Source organism: Vigna umbellata, chromosome 6, assembly GCF_029865625.1.
Source record: "Vigna umbellata cultivar VRB3 chromosome 6, Vumbellata_1.0, whole genome shotgun sequence".
Lineage (NCBI taxonomy): Eukaryota > Viridiplantae > Streptophyta > Magnoliopsida > Fabales > Fabaceae > Vigna > Vigna umbellata.
Window position 1 is genome coordinate 27860660 of NC_142170.1, and position 22295 is coordinate 27882954.

The following is a 22295-nucleotide window of genomic DNA, read 5'->3' on the forward strand; positions in this document are numbered from 1 at the left end:
ATTTCCGCGGTTTTTAATAAACCGCAGCTATGTTTTTTATTTTTAAAACTTAATTTTTAAAACTTATTTTTTATGAGTATTTTCTCAGTCCTCTTTCTCCCTTTTCTTGAATCTTCCTTTACATCTCTCAGTTTCCAAACTCATTTTCGCCAACCCTACTTCTTTCCCGTGTCGTTTATCTACGTTTCTTGGATTTCAGTTCGCGTCTTGAAGCCTTCGCGTCTCGAACGTTGTTCTTCACGTTTTCTGCATTTCAAACAAGACGTGGAGTTCTCGCGCAAGGAGCATGGCAAAGGAGGAGGTTTAGGTTCGGTTTTGGTAGAGAGGAAACGCAAGTTTCGGTGGCCAGGCGCGACCTCCATCCTTACTGCGCGTGGTGGGTACCACGGCGGTGACGTCTTCACGGCGCAGGGATGGGCTTCGCCAGACAGGGTTCGAATCATGCTTTTTTTTTTTTCTGATTCTTGTGATTTGGGGGTTAGGGTTTCGAAGGGGATTTTGAAAATTCGTGTTTTCTATAATTTATGAAAACTGGTGAACTTATCATTCTTCAAACCTAAACTTGTGGAGTGGTAGATCTTGAAAGTAGGCACTCTATGAGTGGTAGGCTTTTTGGACAATTGGCTGATGATTTTGATGAATATTCTTCTACTTCTACTCGTGTTGCAGTTAAGAGGATGGATATTGGATCGATGGAGTATAGCTGTAGATTATTTTACTTACTAAAATGCTTTATGTTTTATTAAATTCTCATATATTAATTTTGTTGTCTGTTCAAGTTGGATTGACTTTAGTCTCTCTTGTTGGTTGTAGGGAGGTACATGTTTCGACCATGGTGTTTGTATGCAAGAGCAACAATTGATCACTGGAACATTATGATGATCGAGTTTAATTAAGACAATAAAGATTTTTATCTCAACATGAAACTTTGCTCTGTTATCTTCACATGAAAGGCTTCAGAGGAATGAAAGGATTTACTTTTAGAACATATTTCAATTACAATATATAGGATTCGTATGTGCTTCGTTTCTTTGGTAGCACCTTGAATAATATTAAAGTCAACAGTTCTAGACAGATTTGTATTAATGTAAAGTTTCAAACTTACCCCTACTTATGATCTTGGTGTCAAAAGTTGCATCCATAAAGCTATCTTCCCTTCTCTTTTACTTAAATATTTTTAATTCATTTTTTTAATCTCTTATTGATTAGCTCTTTCATCTTCTACCCAGATTAATTATATTATTTTTGTATGCAAGGGCTTTACAGGGAAACTAAAATGAAGTTGGTGCAAGGTGTGAAAACGGTGGGCGGTAGGAAGGTTTGGGAAGCAGTGGTTGGATATCCAGGGAAACTTTAGGTTCTATTATGTTGGCATTCATTATTTTCTTCGCAATTATTTTTCTAGCTAAACATTTTGGAGTGGGAGTTCTTGAACACATTTTTCTACTTTTGTATTGGGAATATATTACTGAAACTTGAAAATTTTATCAAATTCATTAATTTCATACTTATATCAAGTTCTTGAAGGGGTTATGATAAACAAAGATGTGGTTATGATAAACATTTTTCTGCTTTGTTTTTCAGGTAACCATTTGCTTTCAGGACGCAAAAGATCATTGTAGGTAGGTGTCATTTCTTTCCTTATTTGAGAATATGATTAAGTCATGTGTTATAACTGATAATCATCTTAGTTATGGTTGAACTGTGATAATGTACTTTGAAAATTGATTAATGTTATATTGTATTAGTCTAGGCTCCTAACTACAGGTGAACTGTAGTAAACTAAAGCTACCGCAGCATATAAAACTGATGAAGTGTCTGCTCTCAGATATTCAGTAATCTAGAATGTAAAAATAATATTTTTCTTTTCAATTCTGAAATCATTTTTATCTATTGAGAATAATCATTTTATTTTTTATGGTTGTAGCTTTCTTTGAAGTCTGAACCTGAACGTAACCATAACCCAACTAAAAGAAACACAACTCCAAATCCATTTCATCTCCACACAGAGGTTCATGACTTCCCCATAGTTTGAAACTGTAGTGTTTTTGATCTAGTTATTCTTATACCAACATTCTTAATCATTACAGGAAAGAGGTGCCGAGAAAGAGGAGAAATTGATCATGGAACTTCTGCACAAAGAGTTGGAGGAGGAAATAGCAAGGATTCCCAAGGCTAATCCATACCCTTACACCACCGATTATCTTGTGGTACATAATTTTGTGGATCAACCTTTTTTTATCTTCGTTTCCTAGTTGAAAAATTTGATGAAGTGTACTATGAATATCATTTGCAGATCCCACCAAAACCATGATAGTTAGAAATTTGATTAATTGGTTGAATATCCAAATTTGTATAAAGGTCCAAATTAATTGGTTGAGCACGATACCACACCTTACGTATTTGTAAGTTATTTCATTTGCATTCAACTCAGTTTATGCATTGATTGTTAGGATTCTAAAATGCTTTCATTAGCATAGTTCTACCTTTTCAAGTGATTTAGCTTTAACGTAGTAGGTTGAAAAAATCATTGATTTATTCATGATGAATTATCCTTTTTCATTATTTGATTAGGTAATTTAGAGTTGATAGGTTTCATTTTGATTGGATGAATAAAAGCATGATAATTAGTAATACTATAGCAGAAATTCTGTTCAAATTTCATTGATTGCAGGGATAACATATTTGGTAGTACTAACGTGTGGTAATGGGCTACCAAGAGTTTCACTTCCCAAAATGGCAAGTCTATGATTTATTGCTAATGAATGCCACTTGGTAAAATGGTAGGTGGTGGTTTAAGTTGCTATAAAATGCAAGGATGAAATGATGTTGAATATATATGATGATTAATGAAGCAAGTTCATTTTTCAAAATTATTGATTAATTATTATTTTATATTGTAGGTATATGATAGAGGAACCATATCAAATGATGATGAAAATGAAGAACAAGAATGATGATGAAAATGAAGATCAAGAATGATGATGAAAACGAAGAAGCATGATAATTATTATTCAGAACATTTTTTGATTTGTTATGTAAAAGATGTTTATTTTTAATTTTTAAGATTGAACATATATTATTTCTTAAGTTGAAAAATTAATTCTATTTAAAATTTTAGAGTTTATTTTATATTATAATAATTAATTTTGGTTTTATATTATTATGGTTTAATATTAAATATATTTTATATTAATCACATTAATCAAATAATTTGAATAATAAAAAAGTTAAATTATTTTTATTACCGGCGGTTTCAAAACCCCATCTACATAAATCAGAAAATACCTGCGGTTTTTTACTAACTCACGCAAGTTCTGGCGGTTCAGCGGTTTTTGTAAAAACCCCCACAAGTACCGGCGGTTTTTGTAAAAACCCCCGCTAATAGCGGCGGTTTTTGAAAACCCCTGCAAAAAATGTTAGAAATTTTTGTGACTGTGGTTTTGCCGGTAGTTTTGCTAACCACGGGAAATGTATTTACCAGGGGTTAAAACCGCCAGTAATACTAAGAAAAACCCCTGGTAAAATTCATTTTTTTTGTAGTGATTGAAGATTTAGAAAAATATTTGACTGAAGAAAGAAGTCGGGACATTGGTTTTGAAAAAACATTGTGAATATTTTATGATTGACAATAGGAAAACATACTTCTTAGGGCTGGGCAGAGTTAACTTAAAATACTTAAACTATAGTTAATCCATACCTTTTTAAACTTAAAAAACTAATAATACAGTTAACTAAGAACTAATTAAACTAATTAATAGTCCAGTTTAAAAATACTGAACTATTTTATATTAAGTACAGTTAACTGCAGTTTAGGTTTATACATGCTTTCCCAATCACGGCTTCTTTTTGCTTTCTGCTTTACATCCCGTTCATCCTACTCACTCGATGTTGCTATTGAAGGTTGTCGCTGTTGCAGGCTGCCATCGAGGTTACCGCTGTTGAAGGTTCGCTGTCGTCGAAGGTTCGCCATCGTTGAAGGTTCGCCGTCGTGGAAGGTTCGCTATCGTCGAAGGCTCGCCGTTGTCGAAGGCTCGCCTTCGTCGAAGGCTCGCCGCTGTCGAAGGCTCGCCGCTATCGAAGGCTTTGCCGCACTCTGCCGTTGCTAAACCGTCGAAGGTTCTACCACCATCGTCGAACACTTCTGAGAACACTTCTCCTAAGGTACGAATGTTTTTCCTGTGTTGTTCAAACATTTTTGAAATGTATTCTTAGTTGTTCAAACATTTTGTTAGACATCTGGTAACGATTGCTTGTACGTGGAGAGAGCATCTGGGGTTCTTCCATCATCAGTGGCCAAGGTACTTTATTATTCCAACAAGGGTTTTAAATTACCATATGGGGTTCTTGCATCATCGTTAAACACTACACCATGCTTTGCCAGTAGTTGTCCTATTTATTGATTATGAAGATTATTGTGTAGCTAGAAAAGTTAAACCAAAAACGAAGCCTCACATGCCTCTTGTTACATTTTGCTGTAGAAAGTATGAAATGATTTCCCAAAATAGTTATTTGGATAAAACTGAGATAAAATTGTTTGCCAATCAAAGTTTCCTTAGTGGTATATTCCATCTGAGTAATTAAAATTGGTGTACTATGTGTGGCCAATTTTTGTTGAAGAGCAATTCCATAGTATTATGGTACTGTATTTGCATTTTATCCCGATTGTATTGTCAGTGTCAACAATACTACTACGCTCAAAGTTCTCGCTAAAGTTTGATACCCTATGAATATAAAGAACAAAAAGAACAATTTTAGTTGATTTGCAATGCTTGTTATTTTTATGTCTGTTGTTCATTGAAATATTGTTTTTATTGATATTGGAAATGGGAACTTTTTAAAACTTGGTTGGTTCAGTATGGGAACAAACAATGGGAAAGGTAAACCTTAGAACATGCCTCTTGAAAGCTTAGAACAGAAGTTAGTCTAAACCTTAGAACATGCCTCTTGAAAGCTTAAAACATAATTTAGTTTCTGAATTTGTATTCTGAATCTGGATTTCTTTTTATCTGTCTTTGCTTTGTTTACAGGAAGAGAAACTTTTGGAAAGCATTGGTGGCATATTCTCTAGAATTTGAAAACCGATAATAATGGTGCAAGAACTTTAATTTCTTGCCCTGTTGTTTCTGAAGGTTACTATATTTTCTCCATTCTCACCATTTTAATTTTGATTAATTTGGGTTGTATGACACAATTGTTCTCATTAGAGATAATCTGGAGAGAAGAAAGGGCAACCAGTTAGAGCAAAGAGAGAAGTTGGATTTGACTACTTGATGGAAATTCTATCCTTCTTTTTTTACTCTTATAAAATAAATCTGATTTTATGAGTTAAATTTTGCCCTTTTACTTTATCATGGAAAAGAGATATGATGTTTTATTAGGTAAAATCAGAGAAATTTATTCTGCTTGCACTAAAAATCTATTCTGCATGCCTTTGAAGAATAACTGCTTGCACTGAAGATTTATAAACTAAAAATATGAACCTATTAGAAGGTTCAATGAACTAACAATTAATCATTAAGCTTAATTAATACATGTTCTTCATCGGCTAAAGCTTATATATAAATTATACATTGTTTTTCCTCTAATTATGAATTCTAATAATGTATTTGCCATCTCTTGTAACATTGTTTTTCTGCTTTATTTCTGTAAGCTGTCGGCCAAGTCAAAATATAATTTTGTAATGTTTTTTTTTTCTATAGAGTATATCCTCTGCACAGGCTAAAAGATTCACAAAATTCAGGGAAAGGAAAGGGCTTATTGAGAAAGATGTGGTAAGCTAGTGGAATAGATTCTAAATTTGAATGACTATAAATGAACAAATAAAAGATGCTAATGCAGTTTTAATTATCTTGTGCTTTTGAAGGTGAGAACTGATAGATCGATCCCTTTCTATGAAGGGGATGATAATCCAAATGTAAATATTCTACGAGATATACTGTTGACCTATTCATTTTACAATTTGATCTTGGTTATTGCCAGGTAACTATGTCGTGCATTTTGGACTTAATTTTAATTGCTGTGAATATTATATATCTTGATTACCAAAATTTTGATCTTATTCTTTTTGGAAGTTGAGTCCTCATTTTTCCTTAAACAGAATATGTATGTAGTCACTACAGCAGGGATGGGTATCTTAATGGCTATTATCTTCTTGAACCATATGTATTTTGAAATTATGAATCATTATGCATCTTATAGTTTTCATATGTTGTCTTACTCCCTTCCTCCCCCTTGTTAGATTAAGCAAATAATATGTTATGTACTCACTACAACAAGGAGGAGTATCTTTGTGGCTATTATATTCTTGAACCAATTATATTTTGAAACCTTGAATCGTTAGGCCTCTTTTTTGTTTTCATATTCTGTCTTACTCCTTCTTCCCCTTGTTTGATTAACAAAGAATATGTTATGTATTCACTACAACAAGGAGATGCATCTTAATAGTTACTATGTTGAATCAATTATATTTTAATATTTATAAACTCTAAATTTCTTTTTAGAGTTTATCACAACACTTTCATAAATGTAGTGACGTGATTTCTGAATTTGTTTTCAGACCCTATATCATCATCATTTAGATAAATTTGCCTTTTGTTTGATTGAACTCTTAATTAATGTAGTGACGTGAATGTCAGAAACAGTAGAAACCCTCACACCAAATACTTCTAGAATGGATTATTTACCTCCTTGTATCGATTCATCGTCAACTGAGAATAGTAAGGGTCGATCAAATGTGTGGGGACATTTTACTAAACAAAAACCATATTCTGATAAGAAGGCCAAATGCAATTATTGTGGTGATTTGATTAAATATTTGGCTGGAACAAGTGGGATAAGGAATCATTTGGCGAGATGTAAAGAAAATCCTAATAGAGAAGCATTCAAAAGGCAAAAAAGCTTTCATCATCAACTGCAGAAGTTAGTGTTAGCCCTTCACCAACTATTTCTAAATTTGACCAAAATGCATCTCGAATGAAGTTGGTGAAGATGTTTGTGAAGTCTGAGCTTCCTTTTCGATTTGTGAAAAATGAGGACTTCCGTGACTTTGTATGGTCCTTGCAACCACGATTTGAAGTCCCATCCCGCACTACATTGAGGCGTGAAATATGGGAACTCTATGAAGAGGAAAAAGCAAAGTTGAAAATGTTTCTATCAAATCAGTGTGAGAGGGTTTGTTTAACTACAGACACATGGACATCAATCCAAAACCTAAATTACATGAGTTTAACAGCTCATTTTATTGATAATGATTGGAAACTTCAAAAGAAAATTTTGAATTTTTCTCAAACAACGGGACATTCAGGGGAGCTCATTGCTAAACATGTTGAGGCTTGTTTGAATAATTGGGAGTTGAAGCGAGTCCTTAACATCACAGTGGATAATGCTACCGCAAATGATGTTGGGGTCCAGTACCTTAAAAGAAAGATGTTATCATGGAATTGTCTTGTTTTAAAGGGAGAATATGTTCATATGCATTGTTGTGCTCATATATTAAGTTTGATTGTGAAGGATGGCTTAAAAGAGATAAAAGATTCAATTTCAAAAATCCGGAGTGCAGTTAAATATGTGAAATCTTCTCCTGCTAGATTTGCTAGATTCAAGGCATGTGTTGAACAAGAGGGAATTTCTTACAAAGGTATTGTTTGTCTTGATGTTGAAACCAGGTGGAATTCAACTTACTTAATGTTAGAGGCAAGCTTGAAGTACAAAGATGCCTTTGTCTTGCTAGATATGCAAGATAAGAAATTTGGTGTTGAAATGGCCAAAAGTAATGGTGGTGTGCCATTAGAAGAAGATTGGGAATATGCGAGGTCTATTCTACCATTTTTAAAGATATTTTATGACTCTACCCTACGCATTTCTGGTTCATCTTATGTCACGAGTCATATGTATATGAAGGAGGTGTTTGGAATTGGTAAGACAATATTCTGAGAGTAGTGATGTGAGCATAAAATTGATGGCAATGAGGATGAAGGGCTAGTATGAAAAATATTGGGGAAATCCTAATGGAATTAATATCTTATTATTGATTGTTGTTGTGCTTGACCCTAGGAATAAGTTGGATTTTGTTAATTACTTCATTGACTACCTCTTTGAATCTAGTATGGCTAGTGAATTGAAATCAAAATTATTGTCATCTTTAAAAACACTATATGAACAATATCAAGGTATTGAGGAGGGTTCTCAAAGTAGCCAACAAGAATCTCAACTAGATGATGATGATGATGATCCTCATGGCATGAGTTTCTACCTAAGATCTACAGGACGTAGATTTGATTATATATCAGAGCTTGATAAATACTCGAGAGAGGATCCTGAACCTTATATGAAGTCAGTTGAGCTTGATATTTTACATTGGTGGAAAGTCAACTCGACTAGATTTCCTATCCTTGCGAACATGGCTCGAGAGGTGTTAGCCATTCTTATCTCTACCGTAGCATCAGAGTGTGCATTTAGTACAGGAGGAAGAGTGGTTAGTCCTTATCGTAGTTGCCTAACGCCTAAAATAGTGGAAGTGCTTGTTTGCACACAAGATTGGTTAAAAGGAACACCTTTCTCTATACTTTTTGATGAGGATCCTAAAGAACATGATAAATTTGAGCAAGGTTAGATTATATGACAAATTTATATACTTTTTAATTTATATTTTAAGTGTTAAAAAATTATGAAATATTTTATTTTATTTTTGTAGAGATAACCTCTCAAGATGAAGTGGGACCTTCAAGTGTTGTTATTAATTTGGATTATTGAAGTTTTGCCACAATTTGTTAGTTATCTAAAGTACATGTGTGTAAGACTATAACCTTAATGCTTTGTTTTTCATGTTGTTTTGTCTTGGAAACAGTACACAAATGCTCAATATTGTTTTTCAATGCTTTACTACAGGATGATTCATACATTGAAAGCTACATAAGCACCATCAGAGTTGATTTTGTGAGTACAATATAACACCTTTTTAACTTGTCATTTCAAACTGTTGCTCAATTGATAATTACATTTTACTTTGTGTAGAAAATTCACACTGTTGAGTATTATGTCTCGTAACTGCTAGCTGCACAACTTATATGTGTACATGTCCACAAGCTTTTCAAGACAAACAAACTTAAAATTGCTTTTTTAGATTTTTGTTAGCACAATAATAACATAAGCAAATGTGAGATGGTGCCAATATATTGTAAACAAAAACTATATTTGTTTGAGCTCTGTTATGGTTTGTAAGTGTGATTAGAGGTTTGATATTTCTCATTTGTGTGTTCTTGGAACAATCACCATTTTAGTCCCTTTCTTTTCTGAATAGAGTTACATTTAATAGTTTTATTATTTCATATTAAGAAATTATGTGCTTGCTTATTTTATAGTAGAAGAGACATATTGATCTTTGTATTTATAATCTAAAGGAGCAATGATCTGATTCTCTAAAACTTTGTTATTTCAGGGAAGCAGTACATGTATGAAGCAATCAAATCTGATGATTTTGCTACTCTTGTATACACAAGTGGAATTACTGGAAATCCAAAAGGTGTTATGCTAACACGTCAGAATCTTTTGCATCAGATTTGAAGTGCTTTGGAAGGCTGTTTTAGGAATTTTGCGTTTACAAGCTATTTAGGATATTAGTTTCCCGATTCCTGTACAAAATGTTGCTCTTCTCATTTTTAATTTACGGGATGAAGTGATATTTAATTAATGCAATTTTACTAGTTAGTGTTGTAGTTATTAGTGTTGTATAGTTAGTGCAGTTCTTGGTTAAAATTAGTATAATTCAGTTCAAAATTAGTATAGTTCAGTTTAAAATTAGTATAGTTAGTAGTTCAGTTCAGTTTATTTTGTACTTTAGTACAGTTTAGTATAGTTCAGTTCAGTACAGTTTAATAAAACAAAAAATAGTTCAGTTCAGTTCAGTTTTTCTGAACTATTTTTTAGTGCAGTTCAGTTTTTTTGAACTAGTTTTTAGTTCAATACAGTTTTTAGTAGTGCAGTGCAATTTAGTTTGATTTGTCCACCCCTAATACTTCTATTATGTATAAGCTACAAAGGTTAAAAAGGAAAAAGCAAAGTCTGAACATGAAATTATATCCAAATAACAAGCATTAAAAGATGGTACATAGTTTAAATTTGGTCCTCTAAATTTAACAAGAAAAAGAAATGGAAACAAAAAAAGAAATCAGTAACTACAAAAAGAAGTCTCTAAAGCCAGTCAGAATTTTCAATTAATATAACTTCTGACGTTCAACTTCAGGACCATACCAGAGTAAAGACAGACAGACATTGAACTAGTCCAATGCTTTTAAATTCACCTGATAGAATAGGAATGAGTTGAAAATAAGTGTATTCAATGTCATATCAGAATCTAGGCCATGAAGATGAAATGTTGCTTTTGCTCTGGTATGTAGGAACCATATTATGACAAATTGATATATAGACTGTTGTTACCAATGAGGACGCGTTGGTAAATTGAAGATAAATGATTTTGATGATGTTGCAAGAAGATAAACTTGAAGAAGCTGTTATAATTGTTGTAAAAGCACTTTGTAGAATATAAATGTATTAGGAAAGTCTTTGAATATGTAAAACTTAGAAAATCTCATACCTATAGTTAAGTTACTCATTTAATCGATTATGAGAAGCTATAATCGATTATCCTGAGCACTCTTGAAAAAGCATTTCGCTCTGCAATAATCGATTATTCCTGCAAATAATCGATTATCAACTAGTTCTCTTGAGAACTGCCAAAGTCTCTGGAATAATCGATTATTCCTCAGGATAATCGATTATCACCTTTTGAAAAACCCTGTAACGGACTCAAATAATGGATTATCACTAAGAATAATTGATTATCTATGGCAGTTATAATCTATCTCTACGAACTCAGACCAGTTCGCTATATAAGGTTGTTCCAAAACTTTTAGAAAGAACACTGAGCTTTTTGAGAATACAGTTTGTCTGAGGAAGTTCCAAAAAGCTAGTTCATTGCATTGCCTGGTCTCATGAATAGGAGAAGCTCGTGCTTTATGGATCTAAGGTTGGAGCGGTTCTCTTCGAGTTGGTAAAGCTGCTGCTCTTCCAGTTCGTTGGTCGAAGGAAGACTGTTTCAGCACTGTTCCGGTTCGTTGGTCGAAGGAGAGTGCAGATTGATTGTTTCCGGTTCGTTGGTCGAAGGAAGCATACTTCTCATTCGTTCGTCGAAGGAAGGTTTTATCTTACTGTTCATTTACCATATTGTAAATATGTGAATTTATTTTTTAGTGAAAACGTTAATCCCTTCTCATAGTGATTAACAACTGTACATAGATTCTTTTGAATCGAACCAGGATAAAAATTGTGTTGAATTGTCTTGCTCTCTATACTCTTTACATTTTGCGCATATCAACTGTTTGATAAATTTTCTCTAAGAAAATTATTTTCTAAAACTGACCATCTTAAAACAAGTTTGATCGAACACGCTTTCCGCTTTCGTATTTTATTCCGCTGCGCGACTCTATAATGATACCAATTGTTCCGACATGGATTAGAGTTAGCTTTTGGCTAAAGTTTATACATGTAGGAATGTTTCATCGTACACTTCCAACATCTTATTCTGCACCTCCAAAAATTCCATTTTTAACCTTCTAACATCTCATCGTTATCCTTATATTGCACCTCCAACTTTTTCAAAAATTTAATTTTTAACTTTAATAAATGTCTTTTCATTGTTTTTTCTTTTTCTTATTAAAAACACTATGTACCATCTTAATAATAATTAAATTTAAAATTCAAATATTATTTAATTATATTAAAATATTAAATTAAATTAAATGATTATTAAAATTTAAATAAAAATTAAAATTTTAAAACAATTATCCATCGGATATGGATATCCGTAGGATAACTTAGTGGATGTCTATATCCGATCAACAAATTTTTTAAAATTTGGTTTTTGTTTAAACTTTAATAATTATTAATTTTAATTTAATATTTTAATTTATTTAATATATTTAAATGTATTTAATGTGATTTTAAATATTATTTTTATTTTCATTATTATTATTCTTATTTTAATTATTATTATTTTAATTTTTTTAATAAAACTATTATAAAAATATAAATCATATTTTAATAATTATTAAAATATAAATATAATAAATAGTATTATAAATTCAATATTTATTAAATTTTAAATAAAAAGAAAAAGTGTTAACTTATGTTACGGATTTTAAACAAGTTTTCAAATTTTGGTTTTTATTTAAAATTTAATAATTATTTAATTTATTTTAATATAATTTTATATATTTGAATATATTAAATCAAATTTATTATTATTATTATTTATTATTATTATTATTATTATTTTTATTATTTTATTTTCTATTTTTAATGTAATTATTATAATATAAATCATATTTTAATCATTATTAAAATATAAAATTAAATTAATAGTATTTAAATTTTAAATTTTAAGTTAAATTAAATTATTATTAAAGTGGTGAAGATTGTTTTTAATAAGAAAGAGAAAAAAATGAAAAATTATTTATTAAATTTAAAAATAATAGTTTTGGAAAAGGTAAAGATGCATAATCAGATTATTAAAAGGTTAAAAATATAATTTTTGAAAATGTAATGAGATATTTGTGGCGTAGGATGAAACACTCTGTGTGTGTATGGACATAATCATAAGAAAGTGATCTTGGTAAAACACAACCATGAAAATCACGAGGCAGTATTTTTTATAATAAACTGAGAGAAACGAGTAACTTAAAAGACAAGACAATTTGTAGGATAAATGCATATCAGATAGTAGTGTAAGTGTCTACGTTTATGATTACCCTGTACCATAGCCCATCTGACTTCGTCCCAATAATGGAGCTATTTTCATTTACTTCCTCAACAGCAATAGTGTGTCTGGTGAGCGTGATCGTTGGTGTGATTCCGTTATGGGCGGTGAAGATGGTGTACACGCTGTGGGTTAGGCCTAAGAGGTTCGAGAAACTTCTGAGAGCACAAGGTCTTCGTGGTGACCCATACTCCCTTTCACTTTTCACCTCCAACCAAAACCCTGCTCCACAAAACAACCCTCAATCGCAATCTTTTATTGTCTCCGACGATGTTGCTCCTCGCTTGTCCTTGGGGCCTTACAACACTGTTGCCAAATACGGTTTACTTTTCCTACCTCCTCAAAATTTGTACCTATACATAAATGTTAGGTCTACAGAGTTTGGGCATGAAACTGATGTTTTTCGGTGATTCTTCCTGCATCATTCAATGTTCTTGCTACAACATTTTTTTTATTTTAGTTTTTAAAATTTCTAAAACAAAACCACAGATATTCCTCCTTTAAATTTATTAGTTATACCATTATTCTCCTAAAATAAAATTTTTGGATCTTAAGTTGTTAAAGCAAAGCCGTTTTAGCAATTGCTGATAACTGAATTATGTGCAGGCAAGAATTCGTTTTTTTGGGAAGGCACAACACCAAAGGTCATCATCACTGATCCAAATCAAATCAAAGAAGTCTTCAATAACATTCATGATTTCCAGAAACAAAAGATAACTGGCATTGCCAAGTTCTTGTTCACTGGTCTGATAAATTCCGAGGGTGATAAGTGGGCTCAACATAGAAAGATTATCAACCCTGCATTCCACTTGGAAAATTTGAAAGTAAGTTTATTACTTTAATTTATAAATAAACAATCTTTTCACAGCATTACCTAATTATTAATCGAGATGTACAAAAAGTATGTATACTTTTATAATGAATTTAACCAGTATCCTTGTTGTTTGGATATGAAGACTTTTGAGATAAAATATTGTTCTCTTTTAAAATATTTGCAGAACATGGTACCAGCATTTTCCCAAAGTTGCCATGATGTGATTAGCGAGTGGAAGGAATGTTGTCATCAGATGGAAAATGTGAGATTGATGTTTCGCCTTTCATTCAGAAGTTGACTCGTGATGTAATTTCTAGAACGGCTTTCGGAAGCAGCTATGCAGAAGGAAAAAAGATATTTCAGCTTCTCAGAATTCAGGGGTACCTTGTCATGACTGCAAAGTACTCTAACACACTAATATTGCGGTAATACCACATTGATTCGTTGTAAAATGTGATTACTAAATTATGCATGTTTTAGTTTTATTGAAACTCAACTCACCATGAAGTTCTTCGAACCTTAGAGAATCACCCTAAAAGCTAGACACTGTAGACAGAGATTAAGCTCTCCATACACCAAATCACTGCTATAGTGATGATGACAAATAATTATGAATTACATACAGATTTTGATCTAAGGAATATTTGATATATGTTTCAAAAAATCTTTGAAATTAAAGAAATGAGGCATACCTGACTTATACAAGAACCAATAATGTTACTTCTAGGAAATTGACCTTTATTAATTCAACATGTTTCTAGGCATTTACCGACACCTACCAAAATGAAGACGAGAGCAGTTGATAAAGAAATGAAAAATTCAATTGGGAATATCATAAAAAAACGAGAGAAAGCCATGAATGTAAGATAACAGAGAAAAGGGAGAAAGAGAACCAGAGAATAAAGAAGAAAAGAATAGTATTGAAGGTAAATTGGAATTAAAAAAAAATACAACGAGGTAAAGGTATATATACAGCAAGTAAAAAGGCTTCCTAGACCGAACGTCCTAAAAGGGAACGATCGATACAAAGAAGACAAACGGAAACAATAAAGGAAAATGAACGAACGACAGAGCAAAAGAACAAACGTCAAAGGACGAGCGTTCCTGTCGAGCGGAACGAACGACAGAGCAAAGGACGAGCGTCAAAGGACGAGCGGTGTGAGCGAGCGTTCCTGTCGAGCGGAACGAACGACAGAGCAAAGGACGAGCGTCAAAGGACGAGCGGTGTGAGCGACAGGCACTCGGACGAGCGTTCCTGTCGAGCGGAACGAACGACAGGCACGATGTCGAGCGACCCTGTCGAACGGAACGAACGACAGGCACGATGACGATCGTACCTGTCGAGCGATAAGACGAGCGACAATAACCAGATGAAGACGAACGGCAAGCGGCAACGACCAGATGATGACGAACGACCATAATAACTCTATCATCCCCCCTCAAGATGAACATGAATGTTATGCATGTTTAGCTTGGAAGTAACCATATTGAAAGGAGAAGGATAAAGAGATTTAGTGAAAACATCTGCAACTTGACTGGTAGAGGAAACATGCAGAAGTTTGATGAGACCATCTTGAAGCTTTTGTCGAGTGACATGACAGTCTATATCAATATGTTTTGTTCGTTCATGAAAGGTGGGATTCTTGGCAATGTGAATGGCAGAGTTGTTGTCACAGTAAACAGAATAAGGTGTCGGGCACGATATATGTAAATCTTGTAAAAGATATTGCAGCCATTGTAATTCACAGGTTAATGAAGCCAAAGACCTGTATTCAGCTTCAGAAGAAGATTTGGAGACAGTGGTTTGTTTCTTTGATTTCCAGGAGATAAGAGCAGTGCCAAGAAAAACGCAAAAACCAGAGATAGATCTTCTAGTGGTAGCACAGGTAGCCCAATCAGAGTCAGAATATGCGTGAATGCGGAAGGAATTATTAGCAGCATATAAAAGACCAGAACCGGGAGCATTCTTTAAATATCTAATAATTCTCATGGCTTGTTGCATGTGAGGTTGGCGAGGAGTGGAGATAAACTGACTGAGTTGTTGAACAGCAAAGGAAATGTCGGGCCGTGTATGAGTGAGATAAAGAAGACGACCAATGAGACGGCGATAAGAAAAAGGATCAGTAAGAAGAGTGCCTTCATCAGCATGAAGTTTGATGGAAGGATCAGCAGGAGTAGAAGCAGGTTTACAACCTAACATACCAGCTTCAGAGATTAATTCAAGACAATATTTTCTTTGATTAATACATATCCCAGCTTGAGATCTAGCAATTTCAAAACCCAGAAAAAATTTGAGATCGCCAAGATTTTTGATGTGAAACTTGTTGTTTAGATGATCTTTGACATTGGTGATTTCAAATAGGTCATTTCCAGAAAGAAGTATATCATCAACGTATACCAGAAGAACAGTGATAGCAGTAGGAGAATGTTTGATAAAAAGAGAGTGGTCAGCAGTGCTTTGTTTAAAACCAAGAGAAACCAACTCATATGTGAGTTTATGATTCCAGTTCCTGCTTGCTTGTTTTAAACCATAAAGAGACTTGTTAAGTTTGCAGACAAGATTGGGAGCAGAAGAACGAAGACCAGGAGGAGGCCTCATGTATATCTCTTCAGATAAATCACCATGAAGAAAAGCGTTGTCGACATCCAATTGATGGAGAAACCATTTATTGATGGCAGCAAGAGCAAGAACGAGCCGAACAGTAGTGATTTTAACAACAGGTGAAAAGGTTTCATAATAATCCAATCCTTCAGTTTGAGTGAAGCCTCTTGCCACTAAACGAGCTTTATATCTATCAATAGAGCCATCCGGTTTGTGTTTAATACGATATACCCAACGACAACTGATAGGTTTCTTTCCACAGTAATAGTCATTTAGATATGTAGGTCGAGTTTTATTTCTAAGAGAGATACGTTGTTCACTAGTAGGAGTAATGATATTATCAGTGGGGTGAGGAATGTTACAAGGAGAATGATTTGTAGCAGTGGAAAAAGGTAGAACAGTAGGAAAATCAAAGAGAATAACATCATAATTATCATCATTTGTAGGAGAAGAAGGGGAAGTAGAACAATTTTTATAGGGAAAAATATGTTCATGAAAAATCACATTTCGAGAAACGATAATTGAGTGGGAATACAGATCATACAGTACAAACCCTTTGGTTCCAGATTTATATCCAAGAAAAATACATTTATTGCTTCTGGAATCAAGTTTTGTACGTCCTGCAGTGGCAGAGCTTGAGTAAGATAAACAGCCAAAAACTTTTAGATTTGAAAAATCAGGTTTGATTGAATAAACTAATTCATAAGGAGATTGATTATGAAGAAAAGGTGTTGGAAGTCTATTAATGATGTGAATGGCAAGTTTGACAGCATAGGACCAGAAGATATTCGGAACTTTAGATTGAAAAAGTAAAGAACGACAAACATTAAGAATATGTTGATGCTTCCTTTCAACAATGCCATTTTGTTGAGGAGTAGCAACACAAGAGGTTTCATGAAAAATACCTTTAGTAGAGTAAAAGTCATTAAGAAAAAACTCTTTGCCATTGTCAGACCTTAGAATTTTAAGTTTACATGAAAATTGATTTTCAGTTAAGAGAATAAAGTTTGGAAGTGAGTTTTTAACATCAGATTTTTGTTTTAAAAGAAGGATCCATGTAAAACGGCTATAGTCATCAACTATAGTTAAAAAATATTTGTATCCATCAATAGAAGAAATAGAGAGGGGACCCCAAATATCAACATGAATTAGGTGAAAGAAACAAGGAGATTTAGTTTTGCTAACAGAAAATTGAAGACGTTTTTGTTTAGCAAAAGCACAGGCGTCACAAGCATCAAAAGATTGAAAGGAAATATCAGTATATTGAGAGGCTAAAATTTGAAGAACTTTATTTGAAGGATGTCCAAGTTTCATATGCCACAAATTACAGGAATCATTAGAACTGTTATGAAAAGCAGAATGAGAAATATTCAATTCAGAAGTAGTTGTGACATTATTGCTAAGAAGATAAAAAAGGCCCTTGTATTTCTTAGCTACTCCAATCGTCTAGTAAGTATCCATCTGCACAATGAGACAGCTATCTTGATGAAAAACAATGAAGAAATTATTTGAATGTAATAATTTTGAAATAGAAATAAGATGAACAGAGAAGTTAGGAACAAAAAGAGTGTTATGTAAAATCAAATTGCCTAAATTTACAGTGCCAGAAAATTCAGCAGTAACAAAACTATGATTTGGTAAACGTATAGAAATAGGAGTAATGGGATGCAAGGAATGAAAAAGAAATTTAGAAGAACATATATGATCAGTAGCGCCACTATCTATAATCCAAGAAGAAAAATTAAAAGAAGAAAAAGAACCTGATGACTGTGGAGTACATTGATTAACACTGGCTTCCTTAGTAGTAGGAGATTGAGATTGTTTCAATAAACTAAGAATGGCGTTATACTGATCTTGAGAAAAAATGTGTTGAGGTTGAGTTTTATCAGCAGAAGAATCATCATTAGAATTATCAGTAGAGGTGTGAGAATCACCATTAGTCATGTTGGCAGAAGAATTGGAGATAGCTAAATGAGGTTTGATGACAGGTTTATAACCTTGAGGAAGACCATATTTGAACCAGCAATTATCAGAAGTATGATTAGTTCTTTTGCAATGATCACAGTACTTAGAACGACCACCAAATTTAATATTACGTCCTCGTCCACGACCAGAAAAAATACCAGAACGATCAGTTTTATAAGGTTTGTGTTGAGGATCGTAAGAATTGAAATTGGCCATAGAATCTTGTGGAGTTTGTGAGGACGAATTATGAAATTCACGTTCTTGTTGAAGAATCAAAGAAAAAGTTTTGGTAAGAGTTGGCATGGGTTCCATTAGCATGATTTGAGAACGTACAGAAGAGAATTCATCATTTAATCCACGGAGAAACTTGATTACAGAATCATCATTACGATCTTGTTGAATCTTGATTAACAATCCACAATTCCAAGGAGAATGGCAGGTACATACAAGAATGGTTTGATATAGAGAAAGCTCTTTCCAAATTATTTGAAGACGAGTATAATATTGAGATACAGTGGAATCACCTTGTTTGCAAGAATGAATGGCTTCTTGAAGATCAGCAATACGAAACTTGTCACCATGAGAAAAACGTTGAAGAAGATCAATCCAGATTTCATAGGCAGACTCCATCCACATAACAGATTGTTTAATAGGGAGCGTCATGGATCGTGTCAGCCATGAAATCACCATCTTGTTACAACGTTTCCAGGCTTCGTGAAGAATATCATCAGCAGCAGGGCAAGGAATAGTGCCAAGAACGAATTTTTCTTTATTCTTGGTTTCCAGAGCAACGAGCATATCATGGCGCCATTGTTGATAGTTGTTGTCAGAAAGAAGAGGAGTAACAAGAATAAGAGCGGGATTCTCACCGGGATGCAGAAACAGAGGGTTGGCAGGGTTGGAAAGATAATCAGTGGTAGAATTGGAGAAAGCCATGAGAAAAGTATTTGTCTACTGATACCATGTAAGATAACAGAGAAAAGGGAGAAAGAGAACCAGAGAACAAAGAAGAAAAGAATAGTATTGAAGGTAAATTGGAATTAAAAAAAAATACAACGAGGTAAAGGTATATATACAGCAAGTAAAAAGGCTTCCTAGACCGAACGTCCTAAAAGGGAACGATCGATACAAAGAAGACAAACGGAAACAATAAAGGAAAATGAACGAATGACAGAGCAAAAGGACGAGCGTCAAAGGACGAGCGGTGTGAGCGAGCGTTCCTGTCGAGCGGAACGAACGACAGAGCAAAGGACGAGCGTCAAAGGACGAGCGGTGTGAGCGACAGGCACTCGGACGAGCGTTCCTGTCGAGCGGAACGAACGACAGGCACGATGTCGAGCGACCCTGTCGAACGGAACGAACGACAGGCACGATGACGATCGTACCTGTCGAGCGATAAGACGAGCGACAATAACCAGATGAAGACGAACGGCAAGCGGCAACGACCAGATGATGACGAACAACCATAATAGAAGAAGGGTGAATCCAACAATAAAGATTTATTAGGCATGCTTTTAGAATCAAATCAAATGGAAATCCAGGGGAATGGAAACAGTAAGAGTGTTGGAATGACTATTGAAGAAGTAATTGGTGAGTGCAAGTTATTCTACCTAGCAGGGCAAGAAACGACTTCATCTTTGCTGGTTTGGACATTGATCATGTTGAGTAGGTATCCTGAATGGCAAAATCGAGCAAGGGAGGAAGTTCTTCATGTTTTTGGAAAACAAAATCCAAACATTGATGGGTTAAGTCAGCTCAAAACTGTATGTATCACATGATTTCATTTATTATCTTTATTAAAAATGAATTTCATGCTAACATGTGCCAAAATGTTTCTTCCCTAGATGACCATGATTCTGTATGAAGTTCTGAGGTTATTCCCTCCCCTTGTTTTCTACAATCGCAGACTCCAGAAGGATATGAAACTTGGAAACCTCTCACTACCTGCAGGAGTAAATGTTAGCTTGCCAATTTTTTTACTTCACCAGGATGTTGATATATGGGGTAATGATGCAATGGAGTTCAAACCAGAAAGATTCTCTGAAGGGGTTGTAAAGGCAACAAAAGGCCAAGTTGTATTTTTCCCATTTGGATGGGGTCCTAGAATTTGCATTGGCCAAAACTTTGCCTTGTTGAAAGCCAAGGTTGTGTTGTCATTGTTTCTGCAGAATTTCTCATTCGAGCTTTCTCCTGTTTATGTGCATGCTCCTGCAGTTATGCTTACTTTGCAACCGAAACACGGTGCGCCACTTATTTTGCAAAACCTATGATAATTGATCATATTCTGAACCAAAAAGGGTCATGGTTTTAGATCTACAAAATGGTATCACAGGTATAAGACTATGCATATGTCACCTGGCTTAGTCTATCACTTTATTAGATTCCTTTCTGTAACAACAATCTCACCATGTTAGTGTATGTGAGTAGAAACTATATATCTTGTAAATGCATGTGTTTGAATTCCGTCTCATGGTTTAGTCATGAGGGCTTATTGAGTGATGTATAATTAAAAGTGTGTTGAATGTCAGATTTCATGGTATTTACATGTTTTTGGAAAGGGATGATACTTTAAAGTGGTACTGACTAATTAGGTCACTAACCCACTTAATCTTTAATATATTTTTGTTTATTTTAAACCATTAAATATATAGTTTTATAATTTTATAAATTGATAATTTGAAATTTTGAAAATTTAATAATTTGTAAATTTGATAATTTTATAGTTTTATAGTATTATTGTTTTATAGTTTTGCAATTTTATAATTTTATAATTTTATAGTTTTATAGTTTTATAATTTTATAGTTTTATAATTTTATAGTTTTATAATTTCATAGTTTCATAGTTTTATAGTTTCATAATTATAGTTTTATAATTTTATAGTTTTATATTTTATAGTTTTATAATTTTATACTCTTATAATCTTATACTCTTGTAATCTTATAAGTTTATAACTTTATAATTTTATATTTTTGTAATTTTTATAATTTGATAATTTGATAACTTGGATAATTTGATGTTGAAAGGGGCTTTCCTAAGTTTGGTAAAGAGTATTTTAAAATCATATACGAAGAATGTTAGATGCAAATTTTATGTATAGAAAAGTATAAATTGCACACTAGATCATATTTGCATGAATCTCGTCATATTGATCAATTAAAACATATCAGAACATATCCGAAGTAAAAGATGGTTATATTGTATCTTTTAATCAATTAAGATAATAATCTAATCAATTAAAACAAAAATATAAGTCTACTCGATTAAGGTTTTTACCTAATCGATTAAAAAGCATCAGAATGTCATATCTTTTATATATGAGTAATCTAACTTGTTTCTTTACGAAATAATTGCATTCATTTGGCACACGAAGTTTGAGAACAAAAACACACCAAAAAAGTTGTCCAAAAATATTCTTGGAGAAAGCAAACATCCTCCTTGAAGAAATTTCAAGAATCTCCAAGGTTGGAAAAGAAGAACAAGATAAAAGAAAAAGAGTTCAGTGAATGAAAGTTGGAAAATGAGTTGAGAATTAGTTACATTTGAACTAAAGCAAAAAAGAGATTTTTGTTATTATGTTTTGATTTGTCTACTCTCCTAGCTTAAGGTACTTTATATCTAGAAAAACAAATTTCATTCTTAGCCTAGTCACAATACAAGTCTTGAAAGTCCTTGTGATGCTAGCTTGCATGTGAGTGTGTTTATTTTGGTTGAAACGAAGGGCAAAGTTGATTTGTGTGACAGTGATGGTAAAAGACACACATCTTTATACACTAATGAGCTTGAGTTAAAGGTGAAAAAAGATTTCATGCATTAAAAAAAAACATTTTATCATGTCTGTTGATCCCACATTAAGCTTTTGCATTTATCTTGCACTAGTACAGTAAAAGGAAACGACAATGATTATTTTATTTTATCCGCAGCGGCTCCGCAACTGAGGTATATACAGACGAGATAAAAATTCTACCACTTTTTTCTTCGGTTGTGAACCAGGACAAGAGAGGGAAGGTCTTATCCCTCGGTTTGGAGTTGAACCGAGGCAGTAAAAGGGTTTTTTTTAATATTTTACAAAAGAATAAAGCGAGATATTAGTCTTTATTAA

The 22295-nt window shown here is 33.3% G+C and overlaps 2 long non-coding RNA genes and 1 pseudogene across 7 annotated transcripts; all 3 read left to right on the top strand.

Annotated features, from left to right (window-relative positions):
• The first annotated feature begins 102 nt into the window (after positions 1–102).
• LOC124832505 (uncharacterized) lies at positions 103–3127 on the top strand. Of its 5 annotated transcripts, none has more exons than XR_015780070.1 (8): positions 103–432; positions 814–1357; positions 1585–1622; positions 1928–2011; positions 2091–2210; positions 2297–2405; positions 2646–2783; positions 2904–3127. It is a non-coding gene; the product is annotated as an uncharacterized LOC124832505 (long non-coding RNA). The 5 variants fall into 5 exon arrangements; XR_015780069.1 differs by having other exon boundaries at positions 104–432; positions 2675–2783; XR_015780072.1 differs by lacking the exon at positions 2297–2405 and having other exon boundaries at positions 104–432; positions 2675–2783.
• Positions 3128–3804: 677 nt separating this feature from the next.
• On the top strand, positions 3805–5234 carry LOC148197125 (uncharacterized). The gene is made up of 3 exons (XR_015780217.1): positions 3805–4164; positions 4236–4301; positions 5031–5234. It is a non-coding gene; the product is annotated as an uncharacterized LOC148197125 (long non-coding RNA).
• Positions 5235–12752: 7518 nt separating this feature from the next.
• On the top strand, positions 12753–20752 carry LOC148197126 (11-oxo-beta-amyrin 30-oxidase-like; annotated as a pseudogene). The gene is made up of 4 exons (XR_015780297.1): positions 12753–13135; positions 13421–13638; positions 13813–14053; positions 20102–20752. The product of XR_015780297.1 is annotated as an 11-oxo-beta-amyrin 30-oxidase-like (transcript).
• Positions 20753–22295: the final 1543 nt, after the last annotated feature.